Raw genomic sequence first — 17,577 nt, 5'->3', positions numbered from 1 at the left:
TCAGAGCTACGTACGAATATTGTAACATACTCCAGAAAACAGGAGGGCAGTGACCCTCAGAAGGAGACATCTCATAGTGAAAGGATATTTAATGCATCTTCCCATTGGCACCACTGCTAACATGGGAATGTCTTTGATTTTATAATTGGAGTAATCAAAAGTGCTAGGAGACAGTCGGCTTAATTTGATTTTTTTTCCCTTTTTTTTTTTTTTAAATAAAAAAATCTCTGAATACTGATGTGCTTGGTGCGTAGCCAATTTCGGTTTCCTGTTGAGAAGCATGTAGCTGCATTTTCCATTTGATTGTGTCGATCTTTTTACATTGGTAGGGGACAGAGAAATGTTGGAAAAGAAAGGAACCACATTAGCAGGGAGTCTCAGTAGCTTTGTACTGCCTGAAATAACTTCTAACTGACTTAATGCTGTTTATCTGTTACGGAATAATAATCTCTCTGTAACATAATTAAAACATGAATTAAATCATTGTCTGTCCAAGACGATGGAAAACTTGAGAAAACTGCATGGTAATTGCCAGAAATAGACCTTTTAATTACCAAAAAGTATTTTGTGGTGCATGTATTTTTATGCCTAGTAAACACCAAGCACTTTCGTATTTTGAAAACCTGAGCTGTTCTGCTTTATCTCACAAATTTACAATTTGCCTTATGCATGTTCTTTACATTTCTTATCTGAATAACGATACATTTATTTTGGCCAACACAGAGTCCTGTAAAATAAACTATTTTCTTTAATGCAGTAAATAATAATACTAAGAAAGATGCAAATAAAAGACCCACTTTAAAACTCTTTACAATTTTCATTCCCAGTAACGCGGACTCCTCCGCCTGTGTGCTTGTGCGAGTGTCTATGCCTGCGCTGAAAAATCCACATCCACTGGAATGACACGGGACCGTGATTTCATGCTCTGTATGTTTTCTGTCCACGTCACCGAGTGCCTGGCAGGGGCTGTAGGTCCCGCTATAGGTTGCTTTATTACCAATCCACTACTGTGTAGCGTCTGATTTTTCTCCAGTGCCAGAACAGCCGCCAGGAAGCCACATGAAAGTTCGGTTCCCCTTCCCACGGGTGTTCTTAATTTATTCCAAAGTCGCGTTTTCTAATCGTGGTCTAAGACTCCAGCGCTGTGTGTGGTTTTTAAATTACAGCAGCAAACCGCAAAGACAAAAAGCCCCTAGCCCAGATTTTGCAGTTCCTGGATGTAAAGCTGACTGGCTTCCCCCCTTTTCTGCTGTGGAGAACTTTAAAAGGATTCTGTCAGAATAACTTAGGATCACAATCCTGGTTGTGAAGTGTGGTGGAGTGAGAAATGATTTTTTGAATAGTTTGGAAATCTTGGTTAAATAAACGTTGTAAGCCACTGGGTTTTGGTTTTGGTTTTTTTTGCTTTTGTTTTTTCTTGTATTCCCTATAACTTAGATCTAGCAAACGTTTGCAGAAGGGTGGACGCACCCTGCGTTCAGGGGCTCGAGCTGCTCGCAGCCGCTCGCGGTTCTGTCCATGCAATGGGCTTTGGCACCTTTGGAGCGGGGGGTGTGCGTGGGTTGCGCTTGCAAAAGCTGGATCCGGGCTGGTGCTTGTTCCGAACCCAGAAAGCTGCCCTGGATCCAAAATCCAAAATGGTAAAAGTCTGTGTTTATGGTAGCGGGATCCATGTTTGCTTGAAAAAAAACCAAAACAAGCAAACACCCTGTGCGCACACTGCCAGAAATGGTCTGCTGAGTATTTAATGTCTTTTTTTAATAAATTTTTAGAATTGAAGGTACTCTTCAGGATTGCTTTTTTGAAATTAGCCGTTGCTGTTTCAGAGAAAGCCTCGTTTACTGCTTAAACTTCGTCCTGTGCCGCTGGGAACCCTCCGGATGCTGGAATGGGTAGCGTGACTTTACTGTTCTGGTGAAGAGAAGTAGGAGTTGTTACCGGAGCGAAGAGTGTGGCACACAGGACATAACACATCTTCGGAAAACTCACCTGAAGATGTTTTTTTAGTATGGAATTTATTTTTGTTAGTAAATTAATTTAGAAGTGCTTATTTTCATATATACAATACTTATTAAGACCACTGGTGTGAAAGCTGCAGAGCTGCACCTAGCAGATGAGCTTTCTTTCCCTGTTCCCGTTGCTGCTAACCTTGGCACCTGATGCCGGCACTGCTGTGAGCCTGGCCGTGCCCGATGCAGCGTGCAATCCCGAGCCACGCCGAAGGGCGTTTGTGCAAACCCGCGTTCCTGGGGCGCGCTTGGAAATCACCTCCTTGTTTTAAATCGCAAGCTGGCTGTGTTAGCATCCTGAAGCCTGTTGCCTGCGTCCTACACCTCCCAGCGTCGCGGCCGGGTCGCGGTGCGTGACTGCGGCCGGCTCTGCTGTACCTGGGGGAGCTCAGCGCTCCGGCAGCCGGCTGTGGCTGAGAGATGAAACGTGAGTGAGGCACGCTTCTGTGGATAATTATCTGGTTGGTGTCAGCTTTTAATTCAAGTTAACAGTCTTGCTGCATGACACTTGCAAAGTTGTGTTTAGACCACACTGGCGTATTTTGCTTGCAGGATTTTCTTTTTCTATTTTTAATTTATAGAAGCGCTCATCTTCACATATGGTAACGTCTTCTCATTTTCCAGTAGTGTAACAGCTTTGACTGTTATATTATACAGGATTTTTATGTATTACATACTAGGCTGTACTTTTCATAAGAGCCAGCTGTTTAGACACGATTTCTGCACTGACTTTGACTGGTTTTTGAATGGTTAATTTGGACGATCTTGGTATATGTTTTTGAGTCTGCTGAGAGGGACAGATTAACAGGAAAACCTTAAATACTAGGAGGCTACGTACAGAACGAAGTGCATGGCTTTGAATTAACTATTAATTATCAACTTCAGAAGAGAAAATGCCTTCATCTGTGCTCTGACTTGTTTATAAAGTTCATTTTTTTCTCATAAGAGATGGTATTGTGATGCATAAAAGATGCACCTAACTATTTATCATCTAGCCTGCTATGGTTTTGTTCTGCTGCGTGTGCACTGGAGTAGTACGGCATTTTAGATGAGAGCTTGGTACCCATTCATATTTATTTCTTTAATCCTACAACATGGCTGCTATAAAGACCGCCTTGTTTATATTCTTACTGAGCTCTTTTCTCATATCAGTTCAGTTTATTAAATCCTTACGAGTTTTAATTGACAGATACTTAGGAATTCAGTTGTTTAATCACAGGTAAGGAGAGGAGGAGTTCTGAAAATGGTTTAAAGGTGATTTTAAGTTGGAGATGTGTGTGTGTGCATGTGTAAATACTTGTGTATGTGTTGTTGCTAGTCCATACATGTGCTGCGTGAGACTGAGTTCCCAGTTGAGGGCTCTGGCAGGACACGTTCACCCTCCCCACTGCAGGACCAGAATGCTGCAGGCAGTTCATCCTCTTTCCATCGTATCGGCTCCTCTAAGCGATGGTCTGGACTCGGAAGATAAATCCCATCTGGAAGATGTTTCAGCTGATAGGACCACGGCTGTGCAGGAAGAGTAAGTTACCCTTGCATGGGCAGCGGTGGGCAGGAGCTGAGGTCCGTCCGTCAGCACATGGACCGATCCCCAGCTGGCTGCTCGGCCCCTGCACTGCCGTGCTGGGTTTGGAGCAGGTCCTGACTTCTCACGTGTTGTGACAACATGAACTTCACCCGCATATTTCATAAAGCCAGAATATTAAGTAGCTTTATTTTTATTTCAAACATTTCAAAATAACCTTAAAATTTCATGAGTGTGGTTCCACACTGAAATCTAGACTGACCAAGGACGATTTTAAAACAAATCCTGTAGAAAACTTTGCAGTTTTAAGTAGCTGTTACTGTATTTTTGCTTCTTCCCTTTCTTTTCATTTGCTTTCACACTTTGGCTTGATGTTTCTGGGCTGTGGACAATGAAACCTCTTAACCTACTTTGGTGTAATTTCTAGTGAGAAAATCAGGCTGTTTACAGGAAAACTGCAGAAAGGGTGTGTGGGGAATGCTGAAGTTAGTATTTATTTGGTTCCCATTTTAATAATTAAGAATGAATTTGCTTCAATTTTTAAAGAACTTTAAGAAGTTCACACGTTCTTGACAAGGTGGCAATTATCTAGGTTGTGTTGCTCATCACAGGGTGGTTTTTTCCCTTGGTGATTTATTTTTTACATATTTTGGGAGGATTATTTATTAAGGGTGAAATTTCATTTGTGCTGCCAAATGTTCCTAAGAATTAGCTTAAAAAATGTACAGATATAAGTTACTTCTTTAAAGAGGATATTGTTACATTTTCAATTAATGTAGAAGATGCACCGTACAACTTAGCTGTGTGAAGGCGTCAAGTTTTGACATCTTTAAAATAAACATAAATCATATTTAATCAACCTCAGCTATATTCCATATAAACATGTATTTGGAGAACGAACTTTGTTCTTCTGTAGCTGTTGGCTGGGAAGTGTAACCTTTTCTGCAGCCTCGTGCTAAAGGTTTATAAGAATTAAGAATTTAACATAAGTGTCCTTGTGCTTTGAACAGTCCTCCTACAGTAAACAACAACAGATCTTGTTTTTCCTGGATCAATGTGGAGATCAGTTGAACAGAACTGCCTCTGAGCTGAGCTTTTAGCTTGCCAAGTTAAAGTTGGATGTCTACCGTCCGTACCTCCATCAGTCTTTTTAACGCTCAACCTGTGGTCCCTCAAAAATTGGGGATGAAAATCCTGCTGGGCTTCACATGCCTCGTGAGAGCATCTCCTGTGTCCCACCCCGTCCTGGCGGCATCGTGTGTGCGCAGGAGATCATGAGCTAAAGATTTCTGGGGGGGGGGGTGGTGGTGTCAAAGCAATGGGTTTCCAGCAATGGAGATGAAAAGCCAGTTCCTCTCTCAGATGCAGTCTCGGAGCGCGGCGGGGCTCTGCGGGGAGCCTGGTGATGCTTTGTGTGCACCACAGATGTTTCCACCTCCAGAGAAAGGACGCTGCTCTCCTAGGAGCAGATCAGGCTGGGTTTGTGGAGCATGTTAGTGCTGTGCGTAGGGGTGGGTTTAAAAAACCAACAAATTTAACGCTCTGTAAAAGCAGCACTGAAAATAATAGCCTGCAAGTCAAGCAATGAGAAGTATGTTCTCGGCGGCTGGAGGAATCATTTTGCATTCCTGGGGTGTAAACTGTGTTGTGCTGAGGGACCTGCTCTGATCTGCCAAAGGGAAGAGGAGAGCGGCTTTTTTATCATTTAAAAAGAAAAGGTGTGTCTAAAAATCAGAAATGTTCACCGACAACTAGCATCTGATGGTTTGGAAGTTTAACCCTGTAACTGCTGCCTGGATAAAACAGAAAAAAATTGACAGAGCTGCCGTGGCAGTGCCCTGGTTTGTCAGGCAAAACACATTCTTCCCGGCTGGAGTAACGCACGCCTGTGCTTCAGCTCCCTGCAGTTTTAGGTACGGGTGTTTTAATGGCAGCTGATCTGCTGTCGTGCTTCAGCCACTCTCCTTGGAAGCTCCTGGTATTGGTCTGGAGTAACAAAGGATTTTATTGTCTGCGTTCCCAAAGTAGTACATTGGTGACATTAAATGGAGACATTTGAGTAATTCAGCTATTCAACAATATTTTTTTAATCACTGAAATCTCACTTTTTGCAATCAATCCTCTTATCCTTGCTTTCTGTTGGATTGATGTAGCTGTTACTTTGGGGACTGGAATCTCTGGAGTTATCTTTTGAGTAGACAAGTGATTGATGTGAGGCATTAGACATTCACTGAGACATTATAAACATTTGCCTTTTCCTACTTCTACTTCGAAGCGACCTGAAGCCTTTGGCAAACAGGTTAGTTGCCTCAAAGAATTACCGAAAACATTTTTATACTTTCTTTGACGTAATATTTTTAAAGAGAGACAGCCGGGCAGTTTGCTCTGTGGAGTAACCTTTCCTCACCATATGCGCACAGCCCTCATTATACTCGTAGGTGAACTACATGTGCATCGAGGAGAAAAATAGGTCCCGCGTGTCAGAGCTGTCAGGAGTTTTCTTCCACTACGTTGCTCTGTTTTCTTTTTACCTACAGGAACTTTGCAGTTTTTGCACCTTGTTATCCACTGCCTGTCAAATGTCACATTTTCTAATTCCTTATTGTCAGAGCTGCCGCGATGTTGCGAAGGTTTCAGGAAGGTTTCTTAGCGGTGTTGTGTGTTGCTCTGGAAAACCTGCGCACAGAATTTCAGCTTTAATAGCAGGCAGAGGAGAAGTCAGCAACGTAAGCAAGTACAACGTTATTTTTATAGTTTATTCTCTCTGTTTCTGAAATGACACACCTTTCTCATGTCCACCTGACATCTAACGTGTGCTGCAGAGCCGCTCTCCTCTCTCTCCTTTGTTTAAAAATGTGACACACAAAAATCTAAGCTATAAATAAAAATCAGCTCTCCTAGAATGTTTTAAAAGCTATTTAAAACATTAATGTAAATAAAAACCAAGCTGGTGTTTATCCAGCATCTTTGTCCTCATAAGAACATTGGGGGTCTTTTCAGAGAATGTATTTATGTAGGCAAGCTAGAGATAACTTTCAAAAAATACTTGGCTTAGTCAAGATCTAGATTCAGTAGGAAAAAGGAAGCTTGACAGAGGAGGAGAAATGTGTCCCTGTGAGTGGCGGTTCAGTAACTGCATTTCTTAATGCACAACGGCTTTAGTATTTTTAAAAATAAATATAAATTAGTTTAAGGGAAAGCTTTCCTCTACTGTCAATTTTCTCCATTTTGCTTAAAACTTTTATTAATCTGACACAACTTTTCATATTTCTCTCTCTTGCTTTCTCTGCTTTCCCTTGCTTTTCTTTGCGAGACATAAAATAGGATTGGTTAAAAAAAATATAGCAGCTGTAATTGTTGGTGTTGACTTAGTTGATTCAATAACTGTGGTTGCTGGTACTCTGTGCACTGTGGTGACCTTGCTAGGCAAAATGTGCTGGTTACTTTTCAAGTTTCTTTGTTCATTTTTTTCTGATTTGACTTCAGATTTTTGAGAACCAAGCAGTGGATGTGTAAGCTCTTCTCTTTCAGCTGTAGCTGCGATTGCCTATGGAGAGGTGAAACCACCAGATTTTCGGTTAAATCCAGTACGTGACTAGTAGAAGAATTGATCTCAGTTGGGATGGGAGATATTAGAAAAAAATCAGTCCTTAGTAGTGTTCTCCAGTGTTGGACTCTAGATATTTGGTGATGGAGCATAAGCTATTGTTTATTAAATGCCTACTGTGTTTTGAGCACTGCTTTAGAATGACTTAATCCTGTTTTTGATGTCTCTTTTAGTAATAAGCTTTTACACATAACACTTAGCTGCCCAGCCTTTTCCAAAATGTGGCTGTAATTTTATTAGGGAGGGCAGCGAAGGTCCTGCCTTGGGTGGTGAGGTTGTAGCGGCAGAACATAGACCTGTGCACCTGGGCGCTGCTGGCAGTGATAGCGCCCATTTTTATTAAGAAATTGTTGCTAGATAAATGGAATAAATGAATTTCTGAATTTCTGTGCATAGCGGAGCAGCTTTGCGTTGTATAAACAGTCAGTATTCCGGGACAAGGTGAAGTCCTTGGGCAGTAAGCAGGGTGAGGAGCAGAAAGTGTTTTCTAGGCAGCGAGATGGCCGAGGGAAATCAAGCTAACAGCAGAATCAATGAAATTTCTGGCCCTTAATCACTGCCTGCAAGAGGGAGAGGTCACCCCCTCTGTAATGGTGCTAATTGATACAGAGAGGCTGCATTAGCATTTTGCAAGTAAGCTTTCTTCAAAGCGAAGTAAATCTAAGAGATTTTATGGAAACGCAGCAATTTCATAGATAGAAATTTTTTTTTTTTTTTGTATGATACATAGTGGTTTGAGATTGTGTCTCTTATGTGGTGGGTACTCATCAGCCAGCTGACGGCAGAGGGTGGTCCTGCTGCCGAGAGAAAACAGCTTCGCTGTGTGAGCTCATATGGGAGTGCTTGCAGGATCGAGCCTCCACGTATTTAATATCTTTAAGCCACAGTTCCATCCATTTTTGGTGATGTTTTATCTAGGAGTTCAATAAGTGTGTAAAGCACACATGTGCAGTCTTATATATCAGGCTTCCTTTAGCAAATGCTTGTTACAAAACAAAACTCCTCTACTAAAAGCCACACTGGCTGCGGCTTGCGGAAGGTGTACATTGGGATGAGGACATCAGGCCGTCGTTCACGTCAGTGGCTGCTTTAATTCGATGGCCACCAGTGAGCACGGTGATAAACAGGCTGATGGTACGGAGCGTGACTGCAGGAGCAGTTGTACCGATGATGTGTAGCTAACGAGGCATCGTGGGTTTTACATCTTTAACACACTGACCATTTTTTTCAAGTGAGGTGTTCCTACCTGCAGTTTATTCTGATATTTTATGAAGACCTAGAAAGCCCAAAGTTATTTTCTCAGGTTTGATACCCAAAACTTGCATAAGAAACTAGATAATGGAAAAAAATGGCTTAAGCTACATTCCCAATCTGGCTCGTATGAAATTACTTCAATTAGTTTTTGCTAACATAAAACTTTAAAATTGTCGTTTCTGTATCTTAGACCAAAAAAAGCCAGTGGCGTAAGTTCAGCAATGCTTTTCCCTTCGTCTGTTTTTCTACTTCTCACTTTTCTGTTGAGGTATGGCTTAAGGAATTCCAGGAGGAAAGCATGGATGTGAGTTAAATCAATACCCCAAATCCTATGTTGCCGTGTAATTTAATTAGAATGATAAATAATTTGATCTAAATTATAATTCATTATCAGTGCATTGAAGTATAAGCATGTATGAGAAAAATCCTTTAACTAAAGACTCTTTAACTAGACGCAGCCCTTTCTGTTAGAAAGAGCTCTGGGAATTCAATTAGCTAACGGGGTAATTTTGTTCTGCATCTTCTCTGTCAGCAACTTGCAGCATTTCTCAAAAATATGTGAAAATCCACTGTTCCTGTTAACATCTGCCACTTAATGTCTCACATGTTCTGCTATGTTATAAATAATTTATTATATCTGTATATTTTTATTTCCGTGTAATGATTTTATGCAGGAGATCACACTGGGAAGGTGCAATGTGGCGCAGAATTGGAGGGGGGTTTGTTTTCTAGGTTTGGTAATAGTGTTGTAGGGCAGCAGTCTCAATCCAAAAGGAGTCCACAGTGATATTTTAATTTACTTTTGAAGTGATGTTTTAATTGACTCCTGAATTCTTTTGTAGAAGACCATACATTATTGATATCTTTTTGCTCCACGCCATTCCATCGGCAGACTGTAGCTGTTTCCCAGTTTACCGAAAGAGCTGCTGAATGTTGAAGCTGCCGTGGTTTTCAGATATTATTTATTGCAATGATCAGGTTTTTTCCTTAACATGTTCCACGTTTAACCTAATTGCTTTTTAGTTGGAAACCAAGGTTTAAAATTATTACAGTTCCTGCAAATGAAAAATTTCTTTCATCCTTTTCCCTTGCCTCATAAAACTATTTAAGAAACCACAAATAGTTGGCCAGGAACTCCCAAATGATAAAATTCATTGCAAGATTAGAGAATTTATCCAAATCTACGTGTTGATTTTTAATACTGCTAAATTAGATCCACCTTTTTGTATTTACCAAGAGAACCCTCCCTCCCCAGGAAAGCTGGTGCTGTAAATCACTTCTGCCCGTCTGGCCAACACCTGATTGCACATGCTATCGCCGGGAAGGTTTCAGCACTGTTCTTTATTATTTAATGATTGAAATGCTTTTTTTTTTTACCTGCTCCCAAGGGCCAAAAGATTTATAATCCTTTGGGGGCCTGCGGAGCTGCAATATTTCCTTTCACAGGCGCTCCTGCTCCAGTTGCGAATGATGCTTGCGGGGTAACCAATATTCTTTCCTTCTCCTACACTTTCCTGTTCCTGAAGCCATCAGATAACCGGTTGTTTGTTCCTGCCTGCTCTTGCAATGCGCTCTGCAGCGACAGTTTCTCAACTGACCGGGTTCTCTTTCCGTTTTCACATGCTTCTTGTTTGGGGGAATGCCGGGGGGAGTTTGGTTTAGAGATCGTGCTCCCTCTTTATCCGAAAATCTTTGTTTCCTGTGCCTCGCTCTTTTGCAAAGGGCGTGTAGGAGAGAAGGCTGGCTGCAGTAGCCTTAAAAAACTTAATGGAATAAAAACAATCACTAAAAATAGTCCTGATATATGAGATTTTTTTTTAGTATTGCATGCGATATTGGAAATTTATGATGCTTTCTTCACTGCAGTTGAAAATTGGGAATCTGATGAGTACAACAACAGTTATATTTTATTATTATCTTTAATGATATACCTACAGAGCTTTGCTTTAAGTAATCTTCAGCATTTGAATCAAATAATCGTGCTTTTCTCTCTATATAGTTTCCACAGATAATATACCAGAAATATTTACAGCCGTGGAATCCCTTACGTTACTTAGCTTCTGGACACAATCATCAAATATTTTAGCAATCCTCTGAAGAGTTGTGTTGCTCAAGATCGTGTGCTCTTTGCATTTTATAAAGTCCTTCCAAATGAGAAAAAGGAAAAAAAAAAAAGGAAAAACATGAAGAAAAGTAATATAAACTTTGATGTTCAACTTCGAGATTAGCTCTGGAAATGAAGTGTCATCTTCTGAAAAACCTCGTGAGATCAATAACATTATGCAGGCTGAACATCTTAGGTGAAGCATTTTAGGAAAATAACTGCAGAAGAAATCTTTGTTTCAGCTGAACAGTTGATGAGACTTATAAAATATCTTTAAATATAATAGAAATGGTTGAACACAAGAATACATTATCCTTAAACTGAGATACTTTGCACATGAGTGCATGTAAGAATATCTGTAGTGCTTCATTTCAGAGTACAGGAAATCTTTGTCTGTAATAAGGAAAAAAACACAACATCATACTACATGTTTTCGTAAAGGAATGAGCTTTCACAAACTGTAATTGTGAATTCAGTCATTTTTTTTCCCTTCCTCATCATGAAGAAACATTGTTATTAGAATCTTAGAATCTCGTGTATTTGTCCAATACCATTTTGCTGTTCTTTCTAGTTAAATTTTCAAACTTGTGAGTGGTAGTGCACATAATCCTAACTTATTTTTATTACTTATCTCTCTCAAAATCTGTTCTCCTGCTGTTCCACGAGCAGCTCTCCTTCCTTCCATGTTGTGACACTGATCCAACCAAAACCTCACTCTTGCAGGTTTTTTTAATTGGTTTGGATTTGAAAAATCCGAAGTCCCAAATATTTGTTTTGGTAATTGGATGACATAAAAAGCATAACTTATTAAAGAACTCCCTTCCTTATTTTGTTACACTAGTATATAGAATTTAATGTGTTTTTTCCTGAGGATTTTTTTTCCACCGTTTATAAATTTAAGCGTTAGTATGTGGTATGGACTTGGTTTCCTCATCGCTTTTATGGATTTAATTACATTTAGGGGCTTAATTTGGTTTAAAAAATCCTGGTTTCCACACTTGTGGAAACTGAAGAAAATCAATTTTTCACAGTTTCTGCTCCTTGTCCAAACTACCGTGGTGTACAACGAGACTTTCTAAAATCCTGCTGAACCTTTACCCTGCTGCTTTCTGCTGTCCCCACCACCACGAGTGAATAACCAGATACAAACAGTGTACAGCCAGGCCGTGAGGTACGCGCCTGTGTACGCAGCTTTGCCAGTTATGAGTTGAATTTGAAATGTTGTTTGAGTCAAATATCTGGAATCTTGGATGTGAAAATGGGTGCCCCAGTTTTTTGATTCTTGATTTGCTTTAATTTGGGAATGGCAGGGAAAGGGCTGCTGCGGCTCGCTTGAGGCTGTTGGGTAGTGAGGTGTAAATGCAAGCTCCCCCCTTGAAAAGCTGAATTAATTTTGTTTAGGTTTCTTTTTATTTCTTTTCCAATCCACTATGAGTACCAGAAAAGCTTTATATTGCTGTTCTGCCATTGCTAAGATCCTGACCAGCAGTGAAGTCCATAGCTCAGGTAATGCCCAGTGTTGATGAAAACTCATGGATTTTTAAAGTTGTTTTGGATATTGGTTTTCAAGCAGTAAACTGTTTTCTGCAGCTGGTAATTCTGTCGGTTGTTTTAGGCAGTCTTTGTATTTTCATTTTTATACATGGTAGTAAATGGAAAGTTCATATGCTTTGTTTTCAAGCAGTAAAAAGCTCAGCCTGTGGCCCCAGGAGCTGACCTGTCCGGGCGGCAGCAGGACCAGCTGCATCCCCCTGCCTTGGGCGGGTACCGCTGCGAAGGCAGCAGCCTTCCCCTGCCCTCCTCTCTTATTTTGGCGTCTTTCTGGAAGGTGGCAACACACAAATGGCTCTTTCAAAACACAGAAGCTGTTCTGGTACCACGTCACAGAATTTCACAGGGATTTTCTTTTTCTTTTTTTTTTCCTTTCCTCTTTTTTGAGAAGCAGGCAGCAAGTGGTACACAGGCCAACTGGGATACTGGGAAAACACACAGCATCCTATCCATTATGCATGGCAAGTGTCCTTCATGCTGTAGGACACATCAGCGATTTCAGAGCTTTCAGCAGCTCCTCCTGTGGTCCCACTCCTGCCCGTCTATCATGCAGGCTGCCAAGGTTGCCCCATCTCTCTTTCATTTGATATGGGCTGAGAATGACAGGCAGGGGAGCGAGGGCGATGGCAGCCGCCGGCGGAGCGGCAGGCGGGCGGTTGGGACTCTGCGTACAGCTGCTGAAAGCTGTCAGGATCTTGCCAGGTCATCCCCTAAATGAAGATCTTCCATCATGGTCTTTCTCCATGGCTGGAGACTTTTCCAAATCCACCATGTGCTTTTCCAGAAGCCCTGAACAGAAGTCACTGTTCGTAGAGATGAAAAGCATGGCAGAGATTTTCCCTTCTGTGCCTTTGGCATTCAAACGCATCTCGGTTTCATCTCCTCCCCTTGCACCCTGCTATTGTTCAAAGCTGCCTTCGTGTGTCCCTTTACATCGTGCTCTCACATTTTGCTGCTTTTATTACTTTTGCATGCCATCCCTTAAATTCTGGAAAGCTTCCCCAGTCCCATCAGCCGGCCATGCTCCCTCTCTTTTCCTCATCTTCCCCCAGCAGCCTCAAACGCCTTTTCTCAAAGCGCAATTTCACGTGAGCTGTAGGATTTCCCGCATCCTGGTCCCGTTTACGTACTGGTTGCTACTCTGGCGTAGGGCAAAGCTGTCTCCTCCTCCCTTTTAAGAACAAGGAGGATGATGGCAATAATAAACCTTATTTATTAGGGATATATGTTATTTTTTATGTTTTAATCCAAGGCAATAGTAGCTGGCTGCCTATGTGCAGTTTCCCTCTAAACCTCTGATATAGCCAGCGGTCTTCTATTTGTATTTGAAAAAGCAAAGCAAAAAAAAAAAGCCACCCTAAAATACCCGACCTACGTGGCGTGCTGTGCCTGTGTGCAAGGTCCGTTCCCAGGGCAGCCCGAGAGCACGGGGGAGAGCACGGTGTTTTCAGTCTGGCAGGGTGAACCCAAGCTGCCTGCACCCATAAAAAGAGATGTCTTGTCACAAGACTTTTATTCATTAAACGGCGTTTATCCTGCCTCTCCTATTCACCCTGGAAAGTAAGCGACTGTGCGAGGAGTCCTATTTTTAAGAGGAACATTCATAAATAAATTAGCCTGAGGGGAGGCTGGGGAAGAGGTTACATCTGCGGTTAGAGATGAAATGGAGTTTTGTGAGGACAGGGTTGCATTATTTGCTGCTTGGTTATGTACTTCTGCGCGTTGCTGTGCGCTGCACAGGAGTCCCAGTACCTCAGCGTTGCAGGAAGCTTGTTTTCCAGCTGGAAATCCCCATTTAAAATACTCGTCGTACACAATCGTCCGCTTTTGCTGGAAAACGGGCCCTTTGGAGAGCGTTCTGCTTCCCTGCGTGCCCCGAGGAGGTAATGCATTCGCCGATGATAAACCCAACAGGTGCCCGGGCCGTTGGTACTGGAGCCAGTTGGCTGGCTGCCGGCGGGCTCACAGTGCCTATATTGTGTCGCGAGGTTTGTGTGTGCCTCCGCGTCCTTGTGAGGGATGGTATAACCCAGTTGAAATACATACTTAAACTCCTGAGGGATTAAGTGTGTTTCCTTTGCTTTACAGTTCAGAATTTTACAGTTTCTTTGTTTGGGAGTTCTCAGATTGCTTAATGATTTTTTTTTTTCCCCCGTTTTGCCCAGATGTGTATAATAGCAGTATTTGAATTTTACTAGGTTTGCCAATTTTATTACTCGACATATGGTATATCCTTTTATTTTTGTCTAGTATATCATTCTTCTGCTCAGAAATCCCCTGGTACATGGTTTTTTCTTATTATTCTTCAATTGTTAGGTTTGTAACTCTTCCATGCTCCAAAATTCAGCTTTTTGCTGGTGATTGAAGGAGACAAAGTGTCAGATGTTTTGCTTCTGTCTGAAAAGTATAGTTTAAGCTGTCACTTATTGGCAGTATTTTGATAGATTAGTGTTAAAATAACCCCTTCTCCACCTCCCCAGTAACCTATGGCTTTCTGGCGCAGGAGCCGGCACAGGAGAAGTTGTTAGCCGCAGCCTGCACTGCTGTACTGCGTCAGTCCTGGAGCACGGGGTGCAGCCGTAGCCCACCAGTGACTCCTCCGTGGCTCCAGCACTGGTGATTCTGGGGAGCCCAAGCTTCCCAGCAGAGAGGATGAGCCCGTACGGGTCTGCCCGGCCAGTGCGGGTGGTGTTCTGGAGCGTGCCTTCACCTCCAGCCCAGCATCTCGCAGAGGTGTGGGGATCCCTGTTTCCTTCCACCTCTAAAACATTCCCAAAGCCTGCACTCTCCTCTCCTGTTCTCTGATCTTGGGCACACGGAAGGTTAGAAATGTGACCCAGATGGAAAAGTTTGGTTTCCTGTAATACAGAGATACATCCTTTGGTCGGGGGATTATACATGCATTTTAAAGTTGTCTATGAGTACATAACATTCTATCCAAAACCCTGCGTGTGTGGCTCATCCTTGCATGTTTATGATGTATTTATAGTGACCAACGTTTGCAGAGAATGTGCGCAGAGATTGCTTTCCCGGTAGGCTCGGGAGTGGATTCCTTTGCGGTTTACCTCTGTATAACTCAATTAAACGGCATTAGGATAGACTTACATCAGCTGAGTTCTCAGCCCAGAGTCCAAATTTAATTCTTAATAATGATGGTTTTACAAGTGATTTTTTCTTTATAAAATTTTATTAGTGTTTTTTTTCTGAGTGGTTTCTTAAGCTTTTCTTGCTTTACAACAAAGCCTGCCTGTAAGAGAGTTCAGACTCGGTATATTTTGTTTGAGAGTGAGTCAGAGTCTCAGAATAATTTGCAGTCTACCGAAACTATCCCCAATGTGCTATTCGCATGATAAGTCTTGTACAGGCTTCCCAGTTCGGTTGTAAAGACACAAATCACTTGAATCCTCCAATTTGTTTCCCACGCAATGGGAATAACACGGGGCTTTCTATTGGCAAATATTTTGCTAATGTTTGTATCTGGGTTTGGAAACTATAACTTGCTGTCTGATGCTAATTGCTATTAATAATAATAGTAATAACAGCCTCTCAGGTAATCTAGATAATGAGGAATAAAAATAATTTCCTGAAAGCATTGCTAATAGTCACCGTGGAATGGTTGTGATGTGCCTTGAGAAAAAGGATGAAATTTTGCGTAGCAGCTAACATAAATGACGGTGATCTGTCAGACAGGAAGACTCAGTTTAGAAAAATCCTTTTGTTTTCAACTAGCATAAAGAACAGGCAGAAGAAGTTGCCCGCTCTATTTTGCCATTAAATACAGAGTGTCCAAACCACTAATAATAGTCGTGGATTTTACCTGTGGGAGGGGAGCTGCGTGTTCAGATCCCTGAATCGAGGGGCTGGGAGTCCCCGTGCGTTCCCACGCGCCGGTGCTGTCCCGTCACCCCGAGGGACGGGGCGTTTGTCGCCCAGCCTGTGTTTAGGGGAAATCATTGCATGGTCCCCTGACACTCATCCTTAAGATTCAAGTTTTTAAATACTTGCCTAAAAGACCCGCAGGCAGTAACCCTCCTGGAGCCCAGCTTGCCTATCTCACTGGGATGAACAGCTTAAACTGGCCTCACTAGAATTCAACCACTGATTTCCCAAAAAGTCCGGTTATTTCGGAGCTGGTGCTCAAACCACTGAGCTATCATCCGCGGTGTAATTAATTCTTAACCTTTTACCGTAAATAGGTCTGCTAAGCCCTTGGTTGCCGTACTTGGGTTATTCTGTCGGCGATACCTATGCCTGTCTGCTTAATTTGCTGCAGCTATTTCCACAGCAGACGCTGGGTGTTCTTTTCTTGCCAGGCTTTTCTTTCCTACGGCATTTAAATTAATAGCTGGGAATGCGTGTGGCTGGTTTGCGTACAAATACTCAGGGTGAGATGAGCCATGAAGACAAGTGTGGGTAGCTGGATAACTTTCTTTTTTAGCAATAATTCAGGCAAATGTGGTGTTGAGGCAGAGAACTGGAATCCACAGCGTGGTTTAAAATAAAAGAGGCCTTTCACAAAGGCACCGTACTGGGCAGTGTAACAGCGTGACTGTGAAATGTGGGGTGTGTGGTAGTGATAAGTGAGAAGGACCAGGGTTGGCCATTTCCTTAGCTTGAGTAAAACTTTGTGCATTGAAATTTCATCTTAAGGTTCTTTTGGAAGTCCTCCTGTCTGGCCCTGTGAACGGGGAGGGTTTTCCCAGCTCAGATCCTTGGGAGGGTTCCTCCTCCAGTGCTGGTGCAGGTACCAGCAAAAGCTTGGGTGGCACCACAGCCTCTTCCTGGCTGTTGCCACCCAGTGTAATTTTTTTAATTAGCTTGAAAGGGAAAAAAAAAATTACTCCCTAGAACTTTATAAATTTAAAATGTATTCTGTTTAATTTAACTGTACATCTTATACTATTATATTTTCAATTAGAAATGTTAGTAGCTGCATTTGGTGGAGACCTAGTTTGGGTTGTGGTTGTCTCAATTTTGGTATATTTTTTTTATATGCCTAAGTTGAAACCCATACGAGCGATGCACTCTGCTAGAAGACATTAAATTTCTGTCTGGATGTTGGTTGGTAGCCTATAGTTTGTCTCCGATAAGCTTGATGGTATATTAATAACGATGCTTGGATCTCGTGTGCCCTGTGACAGCTCTGGAAGGATTGGTTCCCTCTGCTGAGTATACTCTTTAGATAACAGTTGGGTTTTTTTCCTAGTGCTCAGGGTTTTTTTTAGATTTAACATATTTCCTTGTGAGCATTCCTAACCCTGACTGTCAGTTTATATATATAACTTATAAAAACTTCTGAAAAATACCCAAGAAGATTCATGTTCTGGTCACAATTTCAGTTTTATGACGGGGGCAGCGTGCTGGGAGCCCGGGGTAACTCTAACCAGCTCTGGCCCCGTGCGTGCTGGTTTTACAGGCGACGTTGCAAACAGCCCAGTGAATTTATGTCTCCCTGAATCCGGCTTTCCTTCTCGTTTTCAGTAAATTTCACACCCATTGCAGCCTCCCCAAAGATTGCTCGGTAATG

At 42.1% G+C, this 17,577-nt stretch overlaps 1 protein-coding gene across 1 annotated transcript in view; it reads left to right on the top strand.

The window, feature by feature from the left end:
* Window positions 1-17,577, top strand: part of COX10 (cytochrome c oxidase assembly factor heme A:farnesyltransferase COX10) — a 102,806-nt gene that overhangs the window by 34,480 nt on the left and 50,749 nt on the right. The window lies entirely within an intron of this gene.

Source organism: Chlamydotis macqueenii, chromosome 18 (genome assembly GCF_036417535.1).
Source record: "Chlamydotis macqueenii isolate bChlMac1 chromosome 18, bChlMac1.mat, whole genome shotgun sequence".
In the NCBI taxonomy this organism is placed as follows: domain Eukaryota; kingdom Metazoa; phylum Chordata; class Aves; order Otidiformes; family Otididae; genus Chlamydotis; species Chlamydotis macqueenii.
Note: the sequence above shows the minus strand (reverse complement) of the source record. Positions and strands in the feature narration are given on the sequence as shown.